Source organism: Zootermopsis nevadensis, unplaced genomic scaffold, assembly GCF_977971745.1.
Source record: "Zootermopsis nevadensis isolate Lab colony 2312 unplaced genomic scaffold, Znev_1.0 Znev_ptg000029l, whole genome shotgun sequence".
NCBI lineage: Eukaryota > Metazoa > Arthropoda > Insecta > Blattodea > Termopsidae > Zootermopsis > Zootermopsis nevadensis.
The window spans coordinates 4,734,604-4,760,536 of NW_028259161.1; the positions used below are offsets into that span (position 1 = coordinate 4,734,604).

General features: G+C 40.4%; 1 protein-coding gene across 4 annotated transcripts in view; it reads left to right on the forward strand.

Moving 5' to 3' along the window:
* The window catches only part of LOC110835779 (uncharacterized), a 347,536-nt gene that overhangs the window by 139,794 nt on the left and 181,809 nt on the right, over positions 1-25,933 (forward strand). For all 4 annotated transcript variants that reach the window (XM_022076346.2, XM_022076342.2, XM_022076350.2 and 1 more), the window contains exon 4: positions 22,380-22,492. The gene's annotated coding sequence lies outside the window, so the exon portion shown is untranslated. The remainder of the gene's footprint in view (positions 1-22,379; positions 22,493-25,933) is intronic.

The following is a 25,933-nucleotide window of genomic DNA, read 5'->3' on the forward strand; positions in this document are numbered from 1 at the left end:
ACAATACAAGTGTTGTTATTTGAAAGAACGTGGAATAGAACGGATTTTTCGGAACGACCTACCTGCCACTTGTAAGACTCGGGAACAGTAATGATGAAACGACGAGTGGCAGGCTAAAACCGAGCTAGTTTCAATAGCGCTGTGCCCACTGTAACTTCCTCTACTGTACTAGGATTGAACAGGGACCTCCGCGGTAAGAAACCGTAGTTATGAAACCGCATTGTAATATAAGTACAGTAATTCAACACTTAAAGAGGCAAGTCACCTGCCTTTCACTATGATTATGGGTATTCTTATATAATATTCTGATACATAATTGATTTTAAGCCGCTCCTTGGTCTGTCCAGCAGCAAATCGCTCCTGTTGCCTGCCTGAATTACTTTCACCTTGGGCCCTATACGTCATTACCGATTATGCTTGCCATTTAGTTATGATTCATTTTACGACGGTCGATCAGAAAGTAAGATAACTTGATGTGATATGGAATCTCCGGTATTACATGAAGTCCTATTCTCCATCAGTTTGTGGCCAAAATTTATTTCCTTAATATAATTTTAATATTTCTGTGTCGTTTTAATATTATCATTTACCTCTCGTAAGTGAACAAGGCATTGAGAACATGATAAGTATTCTGTTTTTTTTTTTTTTTTTTTTTTTTTTTGTAAATTATTGTATGTATTAAAATTATTTCTTACATGTGTTTTTGCTATTTATAACATTTTCTTTAACTCTTCTACAGTAACTTTCAATTTCTGAAGCAACAAACTATTCTGGATTTTTACAACTTGCACCTAGTGGACTGTGGCTCCGTGCGGGGCTTGCACTACTCGTTGGGAAACACTGCAATGTATGGTATCTTTCTGTGTTTACTGTAGTGCCGTTTTTATCTGACATTTCATGTGGTATAGCCTCTCATAAAAAAGTATGCAAAGTAAAATTGTTTTGAGTTATCACGATGCAAGCAAAGTAGCTTTCACTGGCTTCACAAATGTGTCATGCATAATGTTCTAATGGATGGCCAGCGGCAGGCATTGCTTCGTTGAGTGCTGTATTTGTTAATCTTCGCAAGATATTAAATTGCTCTGACGGACAAGCCACTCAATTAAGTCCATTGCAATTTTACAGCACCTGCATTTGACTAAAAAATTTTCACTGTCACATGACTTGAACGTCTTTTCTGCTCTCCTGGTATCCTCTTCCTTGTCTTTGTACTTCCACATCCTCGATGCGGTGTGCCACCTGCTGTCCTGGGGCATGACCGTGTTCTGCCACCTGCCCACCATCTTTTGATCTTTTGACAGACTTGCAGAATGGAGGTGATACATAAACAAGAGGAGGAAGTTGCATAGGATTGAAGTACAAAAGCTGGACTCCGCTGTTGCAGAACCCGAAAGTTTATTGGCGCTAGAAATTCTCCGCAACTTGTTTCCGTAATGTGCGTCTCCTGCGACGATTTCCCTGTCAATATGTTGCGTATGCATCTTGTTTCTTCAATATATACTATCATAAACTATCTGAACCCCTCGTGACTAACAGTTGTAGTTCGGTAGTTCACCTGTCTTTCAGAGGTCGTTGCTGCCTCCATCATCAGGCTCTATACTGCGTTCCAGCGTTTTTGGCTGCTGAACTTCGTAAACTGGAACCTCGGAGCGAGTCACCAGAAGTTTGCTGGAAGGAATGGCAGCAGGCCGCGTACAGTACACTCCAAATAAAATATCACCACGGTATATAACACAGGAAATTCGATTTCACTACACTACACATCACTAGAAAATTAATATTGCGGAGAGTATTAGATAACTTTATCTTCTTCACAAATATTCGGTCTTCTTTCAATTATTCCACTCCTCACAGACCTTCCCTTTCTGACATCACTCGATTCATCACTACCTCTGCTGATGTTCACTGCATTATCTTCAATTATAATACGTTCAATAGCGTCTTCGATTATGGCTTCTTGCTCATAATAAATTTGTTCTAGTTTTTCAACATGCCGACATACATTATCACATTCCTCTTCCCCAATTTATTCAAGTCTCTGGCTACACAGATTCTCGACGTCTTTAATTTTAGAGGTTGTGTTCTTGCTTGTAACCCACTGTTTTACATCTGCCCAAATAAGTTCAATGGGGTTTACATCGGGATTGTACGGCTGAAGTCTCAGCATAGTACGTTCTTTGTCTGCTAAAATCTGATAAATCACATATTATTTGTTCTTTGATTTGTTTAATTTGATTAAATCGTACAGTTGAGCTTTCAACACGTTGTCACAAAATTGGATGTTTCTTTCCAACAGCCAGGCTTTCATTTCGTCCTTCTTTGAGTAAGGCGCAGGTGGTTTGTCTGTCTTCGTGTTGTGTTACAAGGCGTTATCAATGACCAGAAAGAAGATTGCAACGAACAGGTGTCATGTTAACACAGCACAGTCACAAGATAACAATATTGGTCTTCCACACTGCTGCTCTGACACAGACTGCACTGGCCGACGGAAATTCCTTCCTTCCTTCCGTCATTGAGTGGCCCGCATATTGGGCTCTCCCTACAAGGTCAGCGGCCATCATCGGTGGATCCAGTTCTAACAGTAGTTCGCGAATCAAACAGTGTACTGATCCCGAATTAACTGCCAAGGTACCAGGCATTTTTAACCGCTTCAGGCTACATGTTTCTTAGGAGTCCGGATTCTTCCAAGACCCGTTATTTATGAGGTCCGATACATTTTGAACAGACCTCGTACTTTGCGTTGGCGATAAGAATTAGAACATCTCTTCTAGTGACAGAACTAATACCGTCCGCATGTATAAGGTACACATGCTCGAAGCCACATGGCAACAGATAACAATTCGCCATCGCATTCATTACAATAAGTGTTTTAGTAGTATACTGGTAGCCAGGCGTCGAAGAGAACAGCTGCATCAGGGCTGTTGTGACCGGTGTGAATAGTGCGGGAGATATCGTTGAGAGAAGTGGGAAAATATTTACACAATGCCGGTACGAGATTGGAGGTTATAACGGCTGAGTAGAATTAATACAAGAAACAGTAATTCTGTGCCTTTATTAGGTGTTCTTCACGCTCTAACACTTTATGGGTCCATCCATGTTTATCTGTCGAGCTCCTCATAGGAGAGTGCACACGACCGGGGGTGGGGGGTACTCATATTGTAATTTCTGTCGATATTTATATTATTGCTATTCCTTGACCTTTCTTTAGCCGGGTTGGACACCCCTCTGTGTCTGTCGGCTCAGGTTAGATCATCCAGGCTGCGTAAGAAAACGAGATTACCCCCGAGGGGTTTCGCCACCCACGGGGATAGACCACTTTCGGGGACCTTCGGAACACCCCCACGTATGTTCAGGTACGCTACTGTTGGGAGACTTTGGAAAACCATGAAGAACTTCAGAATAATGAGCCTTCAGTGAAGGAAGTTGAATCTGAGACCTCCCGAGTGCGAAGACGGAGTGGTATAACCATTCAGCAACTCTCGTCTGTTCTAGTCCTTAATGAGTGGTTTTCTCTAACAGACTGCAGTTACCATCCACACGTCGTCGTCTTCGAATCCCATGGAAGTTTGCGTTTTGACCTAGGACTACGTTCATGGACAACGGGGCCAAACGGAATGCAGTTCCTAGAAAAGACTATACTCGTTTAGAGTCGGTGATCTGTGTCTTTTTATCTCAGAGACACTGAAACGGGTTTTGTCATGAAGATTGCGATATGAAAGCACGATCGTTACGAGTCCAGTACTTTGCTGGTAGTTCGTATCACCCACGTGTAATTACTCACAGGGGTTTGAAGCATAAAATTGTAATGGCCCTTCCTAGATCCAGTTCCTTACAAGCCAACGTTTTAATGTATGCGATGCGTCTACGGCGCGTATAATAATCTGCACAATTTAGGAACTTGAAGATTCACTTGCACAGTGGACTGATTTACTTTCGTCATAGTGTACGACCGGAAACGTCATCACAGTCAACAGCCTATGAACAACTAGAATATATAATGGACCGTCTTACATATATGTTTAATGATTACATTTTTGCAAATTATTTGCTATTTAAAGAGCCATTAGATTCAGTCTACTTACTGTTTTCATTTTCCTTTCCAAGTGCTTGCTTCTTAATTGCTTTTATAATAATGGAGAATTATAATGGCATAAAAATTAGTATATTTTTGATAGCGTGAAAATTTGTTATAACCTGCTGTCGTTTCAAATGAAATAAACGTGTCTAGTGGTAAGTACCTTCAGTTCTAAATTTGCTTTTAGTCGGAATTTGTTTAACAGCTTCTGAAGTATTTATTCTGTCTGCTTGGTAACGCCTCTAGAGTGCTCTCCACTTAACCCTTTCCTTAGCCAGATTAATTCACTCACACCCTAGAACCCGTTTCTTTAAGATTCTTCCATGTTTCCATCCACGTTTCGGTCTCCAAGTGCTCCCTTCTTTCTCATTTGATGTTTCACCCTCTTAATATTTGGTAAAGAGTGCAAATTATGAAAATCAGTGTGCTGCTTTCTCCGGCCTTTACCTATATGCTGACTTTTACATTAAAAATGCCCTTCTCAGCCATTCAGTGGTTATATAAAGAAACGGAAAATAAGCCAAACATGTCACCGAGGTAGCTTGGTGGACCTGTGCACTGTCGCATCAATACATATGCATTATGGGGGGGGATTAATTGCCTCATTTAGGCACAAGTCTACTGCATATTCGATATGAACACAAGAATAAGGTATCGTAGTCATAATTGGCTAGCTGCACAAGAATATCGACACACCCAGAAAACGTTTTTATTATATTAATAGGAGAAAACGCGAGAAGTTGAAGAATGTGGGTGGGACGAATGTTGGGAAGGGCCCGCGTTACAGAATACCGTCGCAAATGGTCCGTTACTGTTTGCTGTCTGTCGATTATGCAGATAATCGTTGGATTCTGTGGGAAGTATTCTCCTGGATCGCGAAAAACGTAGCATTGAGCAGTCAAATACACCTGCACTCTAAATATTTATTAAGAATTCGAAGAATCAAATTCCAAACTTTCCAAAATGAATGCCTATTAAACACACATAACAATTCATTTCCTTCAGTTTTCTGACAAAGAGAATAATCACTCTTCTACATTATACATTATATGCGCTCTCAAAGCTGTCGGCCTCCATTGAATATTGAAGGCTAGGTAGATAAATCACTGTAAACGAGATACATTTGTGAATAAATACGCCTTTCAGTGTTCGTACATTGAATGCGGCCAAGTAGCTTCGTGGACGGGAGTGGAAGGTTAGAAAAGTCACTACTGGACCAAATCTGTTCCGATCTGCAGCGACCACATCTAAACAGTGTATGAGGCATGTATGGCTTTGTGTGTTCTGTCAGCAGCATCCAGTGGAGACCACACACCGTGTACTGTTTTAATGTCTCTGTGTGTGGTGCTTGGCAGGGCCTGGTTTCTAGGATACCAATGATCCTCGGCATTTGTGCCGGTATGGTAGGACGCTGTTGGACTTGTGTACTGTCAAATTCAAAGGTTGTAATAGAGTGAGCCATTCTTTCAACCCCGGAGATTATATGGCGTCAAATGAGATAAGGAGGTGGTAAGTCTAAGGGTTCGTGGCCTATTTTAACGTGTTTTCCTAGCGTACGTCTGGTGATACTAAGGGAAATTACGACAGACCTTCAATCGATATAGTCCGTATCCCATCCACAATTGGGTCTGGATACCTCTGAATGCAGGTGTTGAGCATTTCTGGATAACACGTGACATGTGTTGTTGTTTCCCTGTGCTTTGATACTGACGTGTTATGGCATAGGAGAGCAACATGTGATCAGCACGGAAGCACGCTTAGTGAATATACGTTACATATACGCCGATGTGGCACACAAATCTGTTCTTCCGGTTAGGCGGGGTTCGATTACCTCGAACCTGCGAGATGTACTACAGGCAGATCGTTCTTTTGTTCACATTGCCATGGCCATCAAGATGGTCTTTGTTTCGTAACACGCACGAACCTTCCAACAATATTACCTCTGAAAATCGTTGACTCGTTTCACATTCGCTCAAATTATGTTAATCAGTGCTCTTATTTGGCAAGTACTTAGCATATCAATTAATTGTCAGTTTCGAGAGTATTATTTTTAGCGTTCTCAAATGAAACGCTCAAAGTCCAACATTTAGCACTGAACGTGTCCTAAGCAAATCCACTCTTGGCGTACGTCAACATACGTTTGCAATACTGTATCCGTTTTAATACAATACTTGCATCTCACTGAAAGGTATTCAAGGTCACTACTCCCTTTTTTATTGCCTCTGTCGGCTTGATGTTCATTTGTTATAAATACAAATTTACTGTTGTTAAATCAATCGCCCTAAGCTACCAAAATCAACAGAGTAAGAAATAATTTGTCTTTGTCTTCTAGTAATTAATCGGTACGATAACCCCGTGGAGCAAAGTCATTCTTGAGAAAGATAACTCGGCTAGTCAAGAAATTCGCCACGTTTTATGGAACCAATATTTTATTGCAATGTTTGAAATAGCCCGTCACTTGGCCCTATCCTGAGCCAGCTTAATCCAGTTCACACCCTCACAGTTTAGCGGTACGCATAAAAATTAAGTTAATACGAAATTTGTGACTCTCGAGGCGGTGAAGGTGTCTATGTTCTTCTGGGTTGTAATCCCGTTTGGACTTCAGCCCTAAAGAAAGGAGCAATGTGTTCCTCAGAAAAGTTTATTTCTTCCTACAGGTTCACAAGGCGTTACATCTCAGGAGATCAACATCAAAATTAGTCCGAGTGGTTTCAGAGGCGAAAGATTAAGAAATTCATGACCCTCTCAGTACGTGGTAATTTAATGAACTTTGCGTAAACTGTACATTAAAACAAAGAAAGTTCTTTGCTTTTAAAACAGGCCAATGCTAGGAAGACGCTATAACATCAAGAAGTAAGCCTAATCATTAAAATTATCACCATTTCCATTACTCTCACTGCAAATAAATGAGAACCAGACATGTAAACAAGCCGACAGTTGGGCGGGGCGCGAGGGGGGGGGGGGAAGGGGCAAGGAGACGCAAACCGGAGATATACCAGACCCATCCGACATATGTTGGCTACAGTGCCCCATTTAGAAGCTGGAAGTGGTAAAAACGAGCTGACGCAACAGATGTCTGGTGACCACGTTGGCAAGTGGCAGGTTCACAGGTTCCTGCTTGTCACGTGATCTCGCTCGCGAGCATCTGACTACCATTCCGTGGGTCCTCAGATCGAGTTATAGGTGGCTGACGGTTAAGCAGAAGATTCTGAGCTCTCTGGAAACTCGCTAATTGTAAAATAATAAAAACGTGGTCGTGTTTAAAATATAATTTTACAATAATTTAAAGATGACCATACATATTTCCACAGTCTGACGATTGAGGAACATTGGTTTATTATGCAAAGGAATTGAGCGTTGAATTGAATAATCATTTAATCAGTAGTCTACAGATTTAAGTTGTCATAGAATTGTCAGGTATAACCTCAAAAATTCTAACCACCTTCAGATGGAAACAGTAAGCACCTCTGAAATATCAGCCTATTTCTACAAGATTACTCGTAGCAATATGGCGGCAGATAGTCATATTCATGCCTTGCTTTTTCTTTTTGTTGCCTTCGTTAACAGTTATCAGAGATGAAATGGTCGGGTGGACGTGGTTACGTAGGGTTTGTGAATAGCAGATATAATGGGAATACAAGCGAAGTCCTGGAAGAAGGCAGGTCACCAGGAACACTTGACCCTCCACCTCAGCAAGTGGCAGATTTACAGATCCCAGCTGCTAAACATCCGCCAGCAGCTGGCGTCTTCACCCCACCACTAGAAACCTAACACTTCCTTCAGCATTCCACTGAAAGTGCTGAAACATCTTACTAAAAATTCTCCTTCGGAATCTTGGGCACGAAAAACACCAAACGGGCTAAGTGTACCAAATACTTGTTTTCAGCTGTGTATCTTTTTTGTTCGAAGTGCTAATTTTGAAGCATTAAGAATAATCAAATTGTTTACTCAGAAGTACACAGAACTGTAGAAAACTTCTCATGCTTACCTGTCAGTTTACTTTGGTTTATAGAAGAAGGTGATTCAATTCAATTCAATTCAATTAATTTATTTACGTGTTTGCCAACAGCAAGAAGCCAATAACAGGCAAACACAGATAATACATACAATGATAATGAAATAATAATGGATAATAGTAAACAAACGGATTAACTAAACTTATACATGTACAGTATTAAATGTAACTGCCAAGTACAGGCAAACCCAAAATAGAAACAATATTAACACAGAGCAAAAAATGAAGAAATATAAATAAAAACAAATAATCCACCTAGGGAACACTAATATAATTGTAAACTTTAACGAATATAAAAAGACAGATAACGAAGCTAGATCATTTTCCTTGTTGAGAACGTTCGCTCAAGGGAGACAATGTTTACGCTAAATACGTCCAAAGATTTACATACGTCATTTGCAGCGATGACGCACCTGGCTGAAGGACTGTGTCTTAGTGCACTGCTAACATTAAAAGTAGAAAATTCTCTTATTTGCCTCGCCGGCACACGTAGACCAACAGTGTCCATAATGGAATGGCAATTTATTTTGCACTTAAATACATTAATAAGAAATAACGCATCGAGAGTGATTATAATAATGATGATAGTCATAATATTAATAAGAATCATTTTCGTGTCATGGAACAGGACATTCATTGCTGGCTAATAATTTGTGTTAAGAAATTTCCAGATTTTATAGATCCTGTTGTGTTTACAAAGACCCAACATTATATATTCTCACATTCTCCAAGATCTGTTTCAGTATTATTCTTCCTCCTGGAATAAGATCTCTTAGTCTCTTTTTCTGAGTTCTCCAAACAAAATTTCTTGTGTGTTTGTTGTCTTACCGATTTTAGAGTTCTTGATTTAATCATAACAATAACGATAAACAAAACGCCTCTGTATAAATAGAGGTGATGAAATTATGAGTCGAAATTATCAGATATGAAGAAAATATCGTGCATTGATCTGCAAGGTGCCAGTTTTTGCAGGCTGCAGATTGCAACGAACGTTTCCAGAACGTTTAACGATGGATATTAAGTTTGATAGGAGAGTGCAGTACTTGTCTCTAGGCTGTGGATGGGATGGGATTAATGAACAGCGGCCATAATTATGGTGTAACAAACAACGATAATAAGAATGTAATTTAATTGATGTAGCAGTTTCACCACGCGAAATATTGAGTCAGGATACGCCCAAACAAAACAAAACAAAATCGAAAAGCGTGTGGACCCTGCAGAGAAATTAAGCAGATGTGGAGAGAGAAGTTCCTCACTTCAGACCATAACTTCATTCAGAAACTGGTTCCGTATCAAAGCACCTGTAGGGATAAATGAAAGCACGTGAAATTATGTTACTGTCGATTTATACAGCTGCCACATAGCAACGATCAGGTCCGCCTGGTCAGTGCAAAACATAATTTTTCTTAAATCCGTATGCGTGTGTCAAGGCGCTCGTGTTCGTGCTCCGTCTCGTGTGCGTCCGTAAATGTGGACGATTTTACGAGCCCCAGCGCGATCAGTTGAAGCCATGGGCTCGAGAGATTCGTGGACACACACACACACAGGGCAGCGGTCACCCCGGGTCTCTGTACCACGAGTACGAATGTCTGGACGCACCTTATCAAATTTCCGGTTAAATGATTCATGCTTACAAAATGATAACAAAAATACGCGAGTCTTGGATAACTTAACGACTGTCCGTGAGTTACAAGTGTAATGTTGTGTCACGTGAAATGGAAAGAAGATCATGAATGTTTAGTAGGTAAGGATTTGGAAGGAGGAGGATTATCTTTCGATTCGTGGCTTCCCCTCCCCTCGGATTCACGTGTGATAAAAAAACAAATTTGGCTTTTGCTATTAAAATATCCTCCTGGACTTCTCTTGGAAAGACTAAGGAAAATCCCGTTCGAAAATTCGAACTCAGTGCTCCCCTCCCACGTGCGCTGGGATTATTGTGCTGTCTGTGGCGGGGGGGGGGGGGGGGGGGGGGTAGTGACTCTCAGTTCATTCCACAGCGAGAGTACGAACTCGCAGCGGGAGATTTAGAGCAATGAAGGAAAGGCTAGATTTCCTACTGCTGAAACTAATTAATAACCCCCCTTGCTCCCTGCCGCACCGAACCCTAATTTGTACACGTCATCCCCCATTTTTCAAGGTCGTTACCAAGCACATTTTAACGCTGTGGTTAATATGGATTGGGAACTGTTTTAAATTAGAAAAGTTACTTAATGTGTTCAGGACCTTGAAGGAAATAAAGGAGCCACAAGAGACGGACGGAGGAGTGAGTGAAAGAGAGGCAAATGATTAGTACACAGACAGACTTTATCAGGTTAGAAGAAACATTAAGGATGCTCACACGCTCAGCTGTAGATGAGAGTATCGCTCTGTGTCCTTGCAAGCACTGTTAGGCTTGTATAAACGACCCTACAGAGAAAAGAAAGCAGACAGAATTGCGCTAAAAGCTCATTTTGAAGGCGAACAAGTCCTCATTCATCGACAAGTAACGAGCTGAAAGAAACTAACTCTCTGGTAGAACAGCTCAAAGGTTAAACACCGCTGACACAAACCAGTCACTGAACATTATCCTGAGCTAGTATCATTCGCATCCCTTCTTTATTATCAGTTTCCGTGAGGTCCAGTGCAATGTCATCTTACGTCTCCTTTCGTCCGCTTTCTCCACATCGTCACTGTATATATAAACACCCCCCCCCCCCCCAGTCGTAGCTTCATTCCCAGCCCATCAGAGCATCCTGAATTTCACTATCCTTACAGATCACATCATGTGAACCAATTGTACGGTACTTTATTGACTAGCCCAGCGGTTCTCGACTTCTTTCGTCGTGTCACCAGTTTCATTACGTTGCTTCGTGTCTGTCTTCCTTCCTTTCTTTCTTTCTTTGTGTTATTACCCAGGTCTTATTCAGGAATATGAAATTTTAAAATGTTACCGCGTACGAAAAATATAACGCGGATAAAATGATATGATAACTACTGGAATAATATCTGTACCATAATGCCCAACTCGTTGTTCCCTGAGCGCGTTTACTATTATTATTACTATTATAAACAATACAATTTATGGAGGGTGAGACAGACAGACGTACATCTGAAAATCGGTGTTCTGTTCCGCCACATAGTTCTCTCTCTCTCTCGGCTCAGTGCTTTCTAGCCTTGAGTGCACGATTTGCTTTACTCTCAGCTCAGATAACTTCTCCAGACTTCATAATGTGATTTAGCTGCAGAACACTGTAAAGAAAACACGTGGAGGTTGCTTTCATTCGCCAGTTCCTTGCCATAATATCCTGCTCTCAGGGATACTTAACGGCAGCGACAGGATGTCCTCGCGTTAGACCGCTCTACTTGTACTTCTCAACTAATCCAGGTTCTAGCTCCCTTTTAGTTTCCTGGATCAAGGTCCATTCAGAGTACAAAACAGTTCAAGAAATGCACAAATTGTATCAACTACAAGTTCACTAGGCGTCACGAACCAGAAGACCATTACATCTTCATCGCCGTGAGCCTCGTATTTTGATTAAAGGTATCCTGAAATAGCAAATGAAAGCGCTTATCATTTACTGATTTCTTACGTTTGTCTCTTGGATTTTTCTGCCACACTTTTCGTGTGCTTAATTCGTATAGTGTCTAGTGGAAGGACGAACATGGCTGATGAGCTGAATCTTCTCCCGTCGGCATATGGACAGGTCCGTATTTATAATTTCTAAATTAACGACAGTGGTTTTGGCAGAACCACTGTTAATATCGTAAAAAAGGCGATTTGCCCATCTATCAGTCCTTGCAAGACTAGCGGTTAAAACAATAGACCCTACTGGAGGCGTCGAAACGTCTGCGGAGCACGTGACACAGTCTACAAGCGGTTTAGATATATTTTTTTTTTGTTTTGTTCTGTCATATTAAAAGTCTTTGCTTGTTGTGAAGCGCCTAACATTTCGGCTGTATTCTGTAACAGTTGAACTGAATCTGAAACACCCGGTCGGGCGAATTATGTCTTGTTTGCTTAACAGGTAGTCTGAACTCAAGGAGTTGAGCTTGTTTGTAGCGTACTGCAAATCTGTTATCTCGTTAACGAAGTTTCAACCTCGCTGTTTCAAACAAGTGGTGATAACAGAATTTGGTTTTGTGAAACCATGTTACTAAATCCGTCGTGTCATGATATCCTGACGTCGTCCACTGCTGTCATAAGTCTCTGCATACCACAGTTGATGGTCACCGAATCCAATCTCGAAGGCGATAAATATATCTCATAAAGCGACACTGACTGCTTCCAGGCAGTGCCCTAATATTTCATTAAAGCGCGCAAATGTTAACTTTGAATTCCTTTGCACGTAGGAGGATGTAGCCGTGGCCGATTTTAAGTTACTATACCGTTGTTTACTCTAGAGGTACTGAAGGAGACGTCCAGAACGTCATTATATTGGGCATTTCCGGGCCGAGATTCGACCCATCATCTCCGTGGAATGAACTCTCTCGATATGAAATATATCTCATTGAAGCTATGGTATTTCTCCCCTGAACAGTATCCGTTACCGTACAAGCATGTAGCTGTAATCAATAAGATAAATTTCGCGACAGCGTGGCAGGTGAGGGTCGCTTGTATGGCTGGCAACGTTACGGAACGAACAAGCAGGAAGACAAGACATGTTGGCTGAAAAGAAGGTACGGGACAAGCCTCCACCTGTTCCAGGTGCAAGTGTAGACGTCACAGTGAATGGACCTCCCATACACAGACACATGCCTGATAATTTTGTCTTCTACACCCTGACCAAGTTGTTCCTGGTTATTGACCTGCTCTTATTTGTATTGGATAACACTGCACTGAGACATTCTCAACTTTTCTAAGAACATAAAATTGTACCAATTTATGAAGCTCCTTGTATTCAGCGTTATATATTTTGTGTTATTGTCACACGTTTTCCGAGTCAAGAGACCACATTTTCTCAAAATCTAACACTGGCTCTAAGTGTTTAGCGTTTTTACTCATCTTGTAATAATAAATAATGTAAACGGTTTCTCGTTTTAAAAGCAGTTCAAAATACGTTCGTATGTTTCATGTATGGAATGACTTTTTGGAACTATGTACTGGGCTTCACAACAAGATCTGATCAAGTACATTTTGTAGTCTCAGAGTGTACTTAACTTCGCCTCTTACTAAGTGGGTGTTCGTGAGACACGCGATGTAAACCCATCGCCTGAAACTCACACTAACTCAGGAACAAAGTTTCTGTTCGATATTCTTCCAATGTCATAAACTTCAGATTGTCCGGTTATTTTGTTCTCAAGATCAATACCGGGTGGCATGATTTCGCATTTATACTTGTATCATGCTCACGCCTCGCTCAGACATGTGCTACTTCATTTGTCGCCTCTCCTCTAGCCTGTCAGTTGAAGCAGGCATTTGAGAGGGCATTCTGCAGGCAGCGAAGTGTATCTCGAAGCAGATGTCAAATTTGATTCCATGTCTTACCAATAACGCTTTCGTCAGCCCTTCTAAAGACAAGCACGCCCTCTTGTGATTTAGCAAACTCACAAATTTTGAACAGACGTGTTGTTATTTTCTTCATTGGTTTAAGGGCTGAAAACCGAAATTCAAGGTCCAGTCTTTATCACTTTTATAAAATATCAACTTCGTCCCTTTCCTTACTTGGCATTTTAACCCCGTACAGCCCAATAGCATCTGCTTTAACATCCACTAACTCTGCACGTAGCGTCTTTTAGACTGTCAAGAGAAAGTAGACCTGCAAATCTACAGAAATGGGGAGAATCCTCTTCAAAATGTTATCGTTAAATCTGAGACGATTTAACAGCGTCAAAGTTTCAATTTCCTCTATTTTTTCAGCATTGGCAAGATGAATTTTATGGGCATGGATGTCTTCTGGGTTGTAGCGCTGTGTAGTCTGGTAGAAGTTTACCAACCTGATGATGGAGGCAGCACCTCTGAACCGTTGGTGGACTTCGATCAGACTACACGGCGCTACAACCCGACTCGACGCCGTGAAAACCTCAGATCTTATTCATTTGATGAGTTTTCTGCAAGGCTGCTTTGTTTGTTGTACTGCATGCCGATCCTGAACCAGATTCGTTTTGTGAAAATCCTCCACAGAACCAACCAATCCGATTCAGTTATTGTTAAGGCCAGTGTTGAAGGAAAGGTCAATGACATTTACGTAATTAAATTGTCATCTGCAGAAAATAAATGGAGGGTAGTTAACCTTCCACAATAGTGTTTTAGTTAACCATAATGAATACAAGATGTGAAAAGCACTTGTTTTTGTCTCCCTTATAATTTTAAGGTGTGGGAGAAAGGGCGAAGTTAGACATCTGTCCGTCCGTCCGTCCTTCCCGTCTATTCGCGTGCATCTTCTCTCTTTCAAAAGCGAAAGAAAGGGTCTGCACGCAAGTATGAATTTGTTGTAGTCTCTCTCTGTCTGTCCGTTTTCATGGCGATGACCTGCACTCACGTGCCTGCAACGAAGACGGGGCCCTGTCGGGAAGGAAGAGGCTACAGTCACTGGAGGTAGCTCTTTGGAACCAGGCAGAACCATGTTCTGCGGGCCCTGAACTTGAATTTGGTACTGACTGTCGTGACTGAACTTTTCTCGATCGGCCAAGATATCGCCTGTTTTACGAACGCGACTATTTGCCAAAATTTCCACAAAATCCTGCTACTTCGTTTTGTCATGAGCGAGTTCAATTTGGCTCACGTCTTCACATCCTGTTTGGCTAAGATTTATGTTCGTCCTGCCGTCACATCTACTTCTAGTTCACCCAGATAATCTCAGACATTGATGTTTCATACTACCTTTGAAACCGAAGCACAGTTAAATAATATTTAAATATTAAGTTCTTGCTGGAAATAAAACGCATGTCTCTATTGGAAAGATCGATTGGTTAATGTTGTATACAGAAATAATTTATGTTTACTCTGACAATCATACAAATCCCGTAAACATGCACCATGGACAGAATAAGAAAAAATTTTGAGTAAAGTGGTGCATACCGTTACCAGTGGGTTTTAAAATGTTAATCATGCTATTAATGTTAGGCACAGACTAATTACGAAGTTTTTCCTGTTTCAGGGTTCTCCAATCCTCTGTTACATGAACGCGCTTAGGCCCAAATTATATTAATATTAATGTTATCTTCGTCAGATTATGTGTTCTTCTCTCAGTGCAATAGGTAGGAGGCGATTTGTATATCTGTGAAGTGAATTAGCCTCGAAGCAAAATAGTGGATTATTAAAGTGAAGACAACTTTCATGCGAGCAATTATCATTAGTTCTACACTGAATCAACCGTAACTTGAAAAAGTGAAGTCGGGAAGTTTATTGTCCCAGAGGGCGCAACAGAATGTTATGATGATCCGGGTTCAGATACCGCCTACGAATCTACTGCAGCAGGCCGGAGGATACGTTTCTCGTTGTTTGGAACTATTGTCCTATGACAGACGTTTCGTCCAAAGCCTGCGGTTGCACAGAATGTGCTTGTGACTATTTTGATTTATTGCTCTGCAGTTGTCTCGGCTGTATTCCATGTACACGGCCCTTGGAGAGATCGTTGTAATCTCGTCCCCAAGTAATTGGTTGTCGTTATACAGACAGTCTTATTAATTATTCGTTTCGTTTTCGCTGAGGAGAATATTTGAACCTAAGTAAAAGGAAGCAACAGAATGACACGTAAATATGCATAACGTTGAACATCATGTGTACTCACTTACCGAATATCATTAGGCTAATCAGGATTGAGATGGGTGGAGCATGTAGCACTGATGGGCGAAGCGAAGAGTCTCTGGAAAACGTTGGAAAACCAGAATGGAAGGGAACGTTTGGAAGAAAACAGATGTAGGTGGAATATAATGAAAATATTGAGACATTCCTTAATAAAATAAGGTTGAGAATGTGGATTGGATTAAGCTGGATTAGGATACATTCCAGTGGCGAGCTCTTGTAAACACGATAGGTAATTAACCTTGAAGTCTTTTGTTTCTGTAGTGAGAACATATCACAAATACTGTAATAAAAAGTAGTTTCTTTGGTAATAAGTTTGTTATGAGATTTCATATTCGAGTTGAAAGAACAGTGAGGAAGTAATTGGAACTCTTTTGTCGGAAATTGTTCGATGTCCTTAAAGATTAAGACGTGCAAACTTTGTTTCCTTCTCAGTTGCTCTAAAAGGAGAGCTAGAAATTGAGGTATTCCAAAACAGAGTACTAAAGAAAATATTAACTTGGATTAATTTAACGAAATGATAAATGTATAAAAGAAAAAAAAGTCGATTACTTAATTTAAGGAAGTTACATTGGCCAATGTTTTTGGGTTTAAGAAACAAGAAATTAATTAAATTTATGTCTCAAATTGTGCTCGGCCTGGTTGGGCTTAATGTGTTTTCAAGTGTCCTCGCTTGCCTTGGAATAGGTTGGCTTACGGTTGCTCGCCGTGGCTTGGCTCTGCTGTCATTATCTTTTTCATATTCAGAGGCTTTTATGTTTCATTATGTTACTTCTGTCTTGTAACAGATCGAGAAACATACTGTTTATCAGCAACATCGTTGAAAGTCAGCCGTACATTTTAGTCCATCCGTACAGCTACGGTTTTAATTATTTCTACTATCGGCAAGCCATAAGAAGAGTCACGACGTAGCATTTTAAAAGAAACATATTAATGGACTTCCTGAATGCCATACCTCTTCTAGAAATAAATAAATAAATATAGATAATAACAACTAAAGAAGTAAGAGGTCACTCTTGTTTTAAAAGTTGTTGCCCGGTCAGAGAAAGGAATCCTGAACCGTCAGTTGTCGTATATCCTCAGGACATAATGGTCACTATGGAGATGAGTAATTGCTATTCTAAATCGTCTTTAAATACAGTATGCCTCGAAATTACCTACGAATCGAAGAACCTGAACGCAATAGGCTACTTTGTGACCTGTGCTTCAGTGAATCGGATGACTCATTGGTAATTCCTTCAAGCCGTGTTGTTACTTGGAACATGCACACGTTTTATTTTCCAGCACAGAAGTCCTACTTTAACGCTTTAAAATCGAAACTCGTCTAATCAACCTTAAATAAGAGCTTGAGGTTGAAATTGTTGGTTCATGTGTTTGTTCGCTTATAGCTCGAGAACGGATAAAAAGATTTACACCAAACTTGGCATTCTTATTTCTTGAAGCCAGGAAGAAATGATTTGAGGGTCAAAACTCCAGAAAAGTGCCCTGAGTTTGATTCCGAGTTTGAGGAAGGTACTGAATCTTGTTATTTTGTTGCCTGTTCATAATGTGAATAGCTGTGATGATTGATTTTCAGTTTCTTTTTTCGATTAGGTATGTCGTGAGAATTCAGGTTCTCACGGTGGGAGTGTGAAGATGGCTGTCTCCTAGGATGTTGCACTGTACGGTTTGGTAGAAGTTTACCAACTTTTTCAGAGGTGCATACTACCTCCATCATCAGAACGATGAGTTGGCCACCAAGCTCGCGGTGATTTACTCATCGCCCTGATGATGAACCCCCAGAAGACAGTCATCTTCAGGTTACATATCGTGAAGAGATGCGGCATTAGCTTTTGCGTGTGTCTACAATACATTAACGTCTTAATTAATGAGATATTTTTACAGAATTGAAGGAAACGCACGTGGAAAATTGCGTGCTGTTTCGAGGACACGTTTCCGCACTTCGTTATGCTGAAGGATGCGAATCGCCCGACACAAGAAAGAAGCTGTCGCTAACATTACGTCATGCCCCTACATGAACAGTAGCTATTAGCAGTAGCGTTTCCTGCATGGCAGCCATCATAAATCGGGTACATGCATACATACTTACACCAGCATCTCTACCGGATTAACGTCGTGTGGGTGACCGTGAAAACCAGTAACCTGTAAGTCATCTCGCTTCAGCAGTAAGGGCGACCGGCACTGCAGAAAGCAGACAACCTCCCTCCTCCCTTACCACCAAAAACCAGGAAATGATATGGCCTTTTCGAACTGGACACAGGTTGATTGACTTTTATAAAGCAACGGGAAATTATGCTTTATGCCTGACAATCACGCAGTGAAGGCGTATAGGGGAGTGGATATAAAGCTCCGCATATTCTAAAACCATGGATGGAAGTCTAAGTGCGTGGTCAGCATCATGCTACCTCCGCTTTACCCTCAGGGGAGGAGCTCCCGGTGTTCGTTCATTGGTATGAGATTGTGTGGGAACTCAGATTCGGTCTTGGTGTGATGAAGGTAACAATTTAGGAAATGTAACTGTATTAGCGTAACAGATCTGAGGCCTTCGCCAGAATTGTTCCTTTCACCTTTGTGAGTAACACCAGTGACGTCATAGTTGTATGCGTGGCTGGGGATTCCCCAATTAGCCGTAGTAACCATGGTAATTATGTAATCAAGGTAGCCGAGGGCTTCCCACCCAGCCACTTCCTCGGGTAGAATGCGTGTAGGTTCCCATGTAAAGTGCTTGTTATTGCTGTCCGATTTTAAGCATGATCGGTTATGTTTCAGAAAATCCATATTTTCAGATGTAATGAAAATCCGTTCAGCCGTTCATCTACGAAACGGGAAGGTACGCAAATGGAAACTGAAACTAAAATCAGGAGGCTTGCTATCGGGATCAGTATTCGAACCTCAGACCTTCCAGGTACGAAGCCGGAGTGATCTTCGGTTTGAGCATTATCATTGTGGTTCTTGATGATAACAGATTGGCGTTAACCGAAAACACACGTCTACTTGATTGCGGTGATTGTTAAATGATTCTTACGTTATTAAACGAAGCTTTTTTAAAATGTGTTTTGGAAACTTTCCATGGCTTGTAAGCAATATTTTGGGCAGATTTCATACGTGCCTTTGGTGTCACCGTTTTTGGAGCTGTCCACTGCACACTAGACCATACGATAATCTGAAGGTGACTCTTCCCTGTTGTTGTGCCGCGTAGTCTCGTTAAAATTAGCCGATGCGTCAGACGTTCTTGCTGCCTTTATCATCAGAGCGATTTGTAAGCTGCTTTGTTACAAATTTCTTACATAAACAAGATAACTTTGCCTGACCTTTCTTAATAATCTATTAATTTTTATAATTGCGTTAAAGAACTGGACTTGAGCATGTGGACGTGTATATGAAAATGTTACAGCTTCAGAAGTATGAGAACTCCGTCCCTCTTTTTCCAGATGTAAGGTGTTCTATTGGGATCCATAGACAACGACCTTTTATTTGTAAATATTATTAAACTGGCAACCCGTCGAGTTTCTATGGGTTTCCATTTTTAGCTTTAAAGAAACTAATAAACTGCACGTGTGTGACAATAATAACAGTCAAGAGCTACACGCAGTGAAGAAAAACTCTGGGTCATGACAGCTGTTAGCCAGACTAGGAGGCAGTGGTTTTATGTTCAGCAAGGCAGACCATGAGGCCGAGATTCTCTTAAAAGCGTTACCATGCCAGCGGTTGTCATAATGTAAGCATAACGCACGTATAGTCATGTAACCATTATCTCCAGAAGGCCGAAAATCTACTTTGACAACGATAATAATAATAATAATTTTAGCATGACGTACGCGCAGCCAGCCTCCTGTCAATATCGTTTGGTGGGGGGGACAGGATGTCAGCATATGAAGGAAGAATTTTGAATATCGCATTCATCGTAATGATAAATTTGAATTAATCAATTCCGTAGTGAATGTCTATCAAAGTGAGCTAAAAATCAGTTTATGCAAATTTTTTCGCATGCATTTGAGAGAATCTAAAAAAAAAGTTATTTTTAAACAGCAAATAATTCTTGAATTTCTGTTTTCATAAATTTGTTACGAACGTCCTCGTTTTATGTTATTATTGACTCTTTTTCAGAGTAGCAAACCGAGGCAATCGACCGTGATCTCACACGATAAGTTATGACCCCTCTTCGGTGGTCCAATTTGGAATGAAGTATGATTTGTAAGCACGAGTTGACTAGCATGATTCATCAGGTTGCCAGTAATTGGGGCTTATGCTTTTTTCTGTTAGCACACATGGCCGATCAATAAGAGTGGTAATACTGACGCTTGTCACGGCATGTGGTCATTACCATCGTCATGATCACTCAAAACTGAAGGTGTCAGCTTCAAGTTCAGAAAATTGAGACGTGAGGTCGTATATATATATATATATCTAAAAAGAAATGGCAGGTCGTGTGCGATAAAATACATTACGCTACATGAAGAGTCCATTACATCTGCAAAACAGAGCGTGTTACTATAAGATTTCTGTACGTAACATTTATTTCTCTTTTTAGCACGTGTGCCTCCTACTAAGGCGATCTGTTATGTGACCAGTCACGGAACTGTTCATTCAACAATTTGTGTTAGTATCCGATCACACCATTATTTTTATTAACCAGTTACTCCAGCGCTCTCATGGACATATAATCACTGGCCTCTGTCGGAATACGACGTGAAATTGTAAAGAATGTTTAGTGTTCGTAAACCGTCGTTTCCGCTACTCTCAAACTTTCGGTGTAAATGCTGAAAAACCAAACGTGCTACAATGGGAACTTGTTTACAAAACATTCCTCCATTCACTTTGGCAAAAGGTGTGTGCATCAAATAGACCAGCGCTTCCAAATCTTTGGCACATGTACCTTTCAGACAACACGAGAAACTACCTCTTTATATACAGCTCATTTATGTGAGGGACACTAGTCTCATTTTCCATTTCATTCTTCTTGATTTAGACACCCTGATAGCATATGGTGATTGCTGTTCACTGTGAAGCTGTGCGTTGTGTAATTTTCTTCGTTCTACCATTAATTATTGTTTATTAGAAATAGTTTAAGACATTTTCTTCTCCGTTATACTCTTTAAAACAGATATGGACTTAACAGATAACGTGTTGAATGATTCTTAGGTTGCTTGACGACACTGTTTCAAGTGTATAAGTCGTGTAGCTTCGAATGTGAGGTGATGCAAACGAATTTTGGATAGGTAAGGGATTGTAACTAGTCTGTTTCATATAGAGTAAGCACACCAACAACTATTAGCACTATAAAAAGACACTATTGCCATACGCGTTTCGACCTCAAGAGGTCATCATCAGTGGCATCAGGGAAATTAATGCATTTAGTCAAATGGTTCAAACTGGATTCAGAATTAAAAATTAAAAAGTATTTGACAAAATATTCGAAGTGACATTGCACTAGATGCTGTTATTCACAGGAGTAGAACTTGCACTTAGATATTGATCCCGTGTTCGGTGGCCGTAGCTGGTCTGTTTCATGTTATTATCTCGATCTTCGCACCTGGGAAGACTGAGGAAAACCACAAAACGGTCGCTCTGGATGTCCGGTGACTTGGTCATGATTTGAACTGAAGACCACCCAAATCGACTAGTTCGATTTCTGCCCCACCCTCCCCTCACAGCATGCACTCTGTTACCGTAAAGTAGGATCTACTGTAAGGTCTGCTGTATTCGGGTCGAATCGTATACTTCATTATATCTGACTGCGAAACGCATGTCAAAGTGTAAACGTCATGAAACCGAGACAAGAATGCACATGTCTGTCAGTGGTGAGAGGAGCCAATGTGCTGGAAACCTTAGCGAGGCGCCATGGCAACTGGCGGTTTGAATGGCTTCCCGCGGGATCACGGTGTGACAGATCAAGTGTCACCTGAAACCACACAACTCCTATCAGTGGCTACCACTTCCGACTGTGCCACCAACTTGATTGCGTTCGCACAAACCTCAATGAGGTCTTTTCAACTCTCTCTCTCTCTCTCTCTCTCTTTTTTTTTCAAAATATTTCTACAAATTCTTGGTCATTATCATCAAACCAAGCGTCGTGGTGTAGTTGTTAACACCTGTTTTATTGGTTGATGTATCATGTGTTTTTTCAATCTCTTCCAGAAAAAAGAACCTTAAACCTCATCGTAAGTCGAAGATTGAATTCGAACCTTGAAAACATGAGGATAACAAATGAGTTTGTTACACAACAGTTCAATAAAAATAAAACTTTTATTCTTAACTTTATGTTGCACGATTTGAACTTGGACGTACTTACATTGAGGCACTCTGTACCCTTATCAGGCGTATGAAAGATAGAGACTCTGTCGGATTCACGGTGTGTGTAATAGTAGTTCATTTCATTATTATTGTTATTATTTATGTGCGTGTTTTGTGTATGTAGTACGTTGCTTAGAAGTTTCGTTAACAAATAACTTCTCTGGTAATGTGTCTGTATGCAAGGGAGCTCGTCTTGTTCTACGTGATTTATGAAACTGACAAACTGAACTATGACGGTAAATATATTTAAGAATCATCTGTTCATTTTGCAGGAAAGAAAGGTTCATCAAACGCGAAGCTAGTCCAGACAAGTCAAAGACGTGGTTCTGCGTCATCCACCACGTGTCCATCAGTTATCAGAACAACATGTGACTGGAACGTTAAGGTAATGTGACACGAATTTTATAAATAATGCTAACTTTATATTACATTTGAATGTTACTTTAAATATAGTCTTATTTTGAGGGACTTAAATATTTTTAAGGATGTGCAGTCTTTAATAGAATTGTTTGCTTGTGAGAAACAAGTTTACTAATCTAAAACTTCTTGACGATGGTGAAGAGTCAATTGAATAAAAATGTTCTTGGATATTATCCATCGTCTAGTAAGGTCCGGAGATAGGAATTAGCTCTATCTAGTGGGCCCAACTGTGTAGGAACCTGAAGACGGAGATAGAGTCCCATCTCCGAAACGTCGTTTTACGTTTTATATTTACTAGACGATGGATAATATCCAAGAAAATTTTTATTCAAGTTTACTAATGCTATTTTACCCATTTTACTGAGACCATGTTCAAGTCACTGTGAGCTTTAGTCATAGGATGATGGATATTATTTTTTCTTCTGATCTATCAAACTGCACTTGGTATGAAAATACACGACAACCAACTGTTTTCGTTTCCGAGCAATTGCCAGGAGCGTGGTGAGTGAACAAAGTTGGTGGATGCGGTGTAGATGACAGGACATGTGAAAATGTATGGTTTGCATTTGACGTTACTCGTTTGTAAACAAATAGACCGTGCCTATCCGATACTCGGCCTGGGAAACATACTGCAGCCTTCAGAGATGTCGGAAACCACGAAGAGCCAAAATTACTGGAGTTGTTACACTTTTCAGAAACGCTTCTTACAGTCTTATATAAACAAAATGAAAAGATTTTGAAACAGACAAACCTGTGATTTTACATTTTGCTTTCTGTGGGTTTGGAACGTAAAATCTTCGTCTAAGAGAACTCAGGGTAGATGTTTCTCGATTTCTTCGCAGTATTTGGTGTGAGGGTAAAATAAGAAGCTCTTTATCAGCTTGTTTAAGTTCATTCTTCCTTTACCACTGCTAGGTTCGAAAGTGCTCTTACGTGTAGTCCACCCTTCCATGTTGCTCGTCTTTATGCATTATATAATTAGGTGTAACTTATCTGAACAGATTTTTCATACTATTACATATTGTTAACTGTTAATAGAATTTTATCGACAAAGATGACTCGCCTGAAACCGAAACTGTTACAAAATGGAGGACATGCACAATGATGAATATTATTGCGGTCCGCTTAGGTCTACTCACAATGCATTTGTGTGCCTCTGTATAAAATTAAATTCGCTAGCTTCTTAACTATGACAGCACATTCTTGTGAAATTCAAACTATTACATTTACAAAATAGTGTTTAATTCTGTCATATTTTGTACCGGACAGGCGTTCAGAATTCTTGGCTCACACGATATTTTCTGGCTGCAGTTTTCGTGTGTGCCGAATGCCTAAACCCCACCCTTTGCAGAATTGAGTAACGCACGAACTCCAACTAATAACGCTTATTAATTACAATTATGGTCCGGCAGTTAACTGGAACAGATAGAACCTCGAATGGCCTTACCATCATTCGGTCTAACTTTGTTATGCTTGGAAATAGGGGCTGTTATGCCACTTCAGAGTACAAACTCACCCCACTAACGACGCCATTATCCTCCGTACACTCTCTGCGAGTGTCTGGGTTATCACAATGGAGAAGGGGCTGCAGTGAGAAACCCTTCAATTTCATTTCACAAAAATGATTGCTAATGAATACAACACTGAAGCAGCCGCACAAGGGTGGGTGGTGCACTTGTATTCGAGTGAAATTAAGATCAGGGAAACAAAGCCCCCGCTAGAATCTATTATTTTAACGAGCCTCTATCAAGTAAATAGGTTACTAACGTTGAGATGCATGTTAGCGTTATAATGAGAGGTGAATGAAAAAGAGTGGAGGATTTGAATTCTTGGTCGCTTTCAGAGTACTATTACAACATTCATCAGACTCCTTTTTTTTATTTCGTTATGCATTGCTGCTATATTATCTGCAGCGGTTATGTAACGCCAAACGAAATTCTGGGTATGTACTGGGAAACGAGGAGGAAGTGGTCGCTTTCCGTGTCCTCTGATACAAGTTTAATTTATTATAGGTGAAGATACTATCATAAAAATGGGCCCAAATTAAAGGCACAGTTGTTTCTTTGATTTTTCAGTAGGTACACTTGCAAGCGCATGTAGCCCTGGACTGTGATCTGTTGTTTGAATCGCGTTGTGTATTAATCAATAATTTGTATTGTTATCGTCCTTAAACACCATATTACAATGCATCAATGCCTCCCTTCCTCTTCTCAGGTGTCTTGTTCGTGTCTACTCCTATCCCTGCAGACTGGTAATCATCCGTCGGACATAAGCAAACTACCACTTACACAACTAGTATAGCTTTCACTCTGCTCGGAAGTATTTGCTGTCCCAAACTATTGTAAAACACTTATACCAAGTACCATTACGATCTGGTAAATGCCACTTTAATTTTCCTTATAAGCCTAACCCTTAAAGTGTGCACCGTTACACATTTGATACGTTTTAATACATAACATTTTAGACACTTACAGATTTTAAGCTATGACCGGGCAGTCGTTCCCATACAAATAAAAAGTAGCCAGTAAGGTTTGTCTGGTCCCTATACTCTTTTCTTCTTTCTGTATAAACAACTTATCCACTTCGTTATTTAGACCTAATGGAAAGAGAACACTTGTAAGACACAGACATAGATGGAATCGTACAGAATGTTATTTTGTGGACAGGTTTAATATGGCGCTGACAGGGTTCAGTTGTGGGCTGTCGCTTTCACGGTAATGGACGCAAGGTTTGAGCTGTTCAGGGCTATGTGAATTAGGGTTCTGGCTTTTTTTTTTTTTTTTTTTTTTTTTGTTGAACCATGGAAAATGTTTCACCGAAACGTCAGTATAAATCTGAAATATTACCCCGCTTAGAAGTCCAAATACCACAATTTGAACTGTAATTAACTTACAAAATGGCGTATCTATAACCTAGCTGAGCGACTGTCGTCTTCAAAAATAATGTTCTCGAATGGATTTTGTTAGTTATTTCCTTACTTCTATTATAGTTAACAGACAGAAGTTTCTGTTTCACTTAGTGTGCTGGAATTTGGTGGGAGGAGTAGTTTATTGCAAAACCTCTACTTGCATAGGATAACACTTAAAATGTTATACATATACGCATGCCCGTGGCGAGATGTGATGACGTAAATTAAAACGTTCTTAAAATGTGAGTCCCTTTTTTGGGGAAAAAAGAAGGCATGCAATATTCTCACTTGTTAGAGAACGCAAATTATTTTCTAGTTTGTAATTTAATACTAAGTTTGGAGCCGATATTATTTTCCGCCCATAGATTAATTTATCCACTGAGCCCACAAGTTCCGTGGTCACGGTATGCGATACACTGGATTGCCCGATGTACGTTTTGTATTTCATTATTCCACGAAATTGCTTCCTGAAAGCAATGATGTAACAGCACTAAGCAA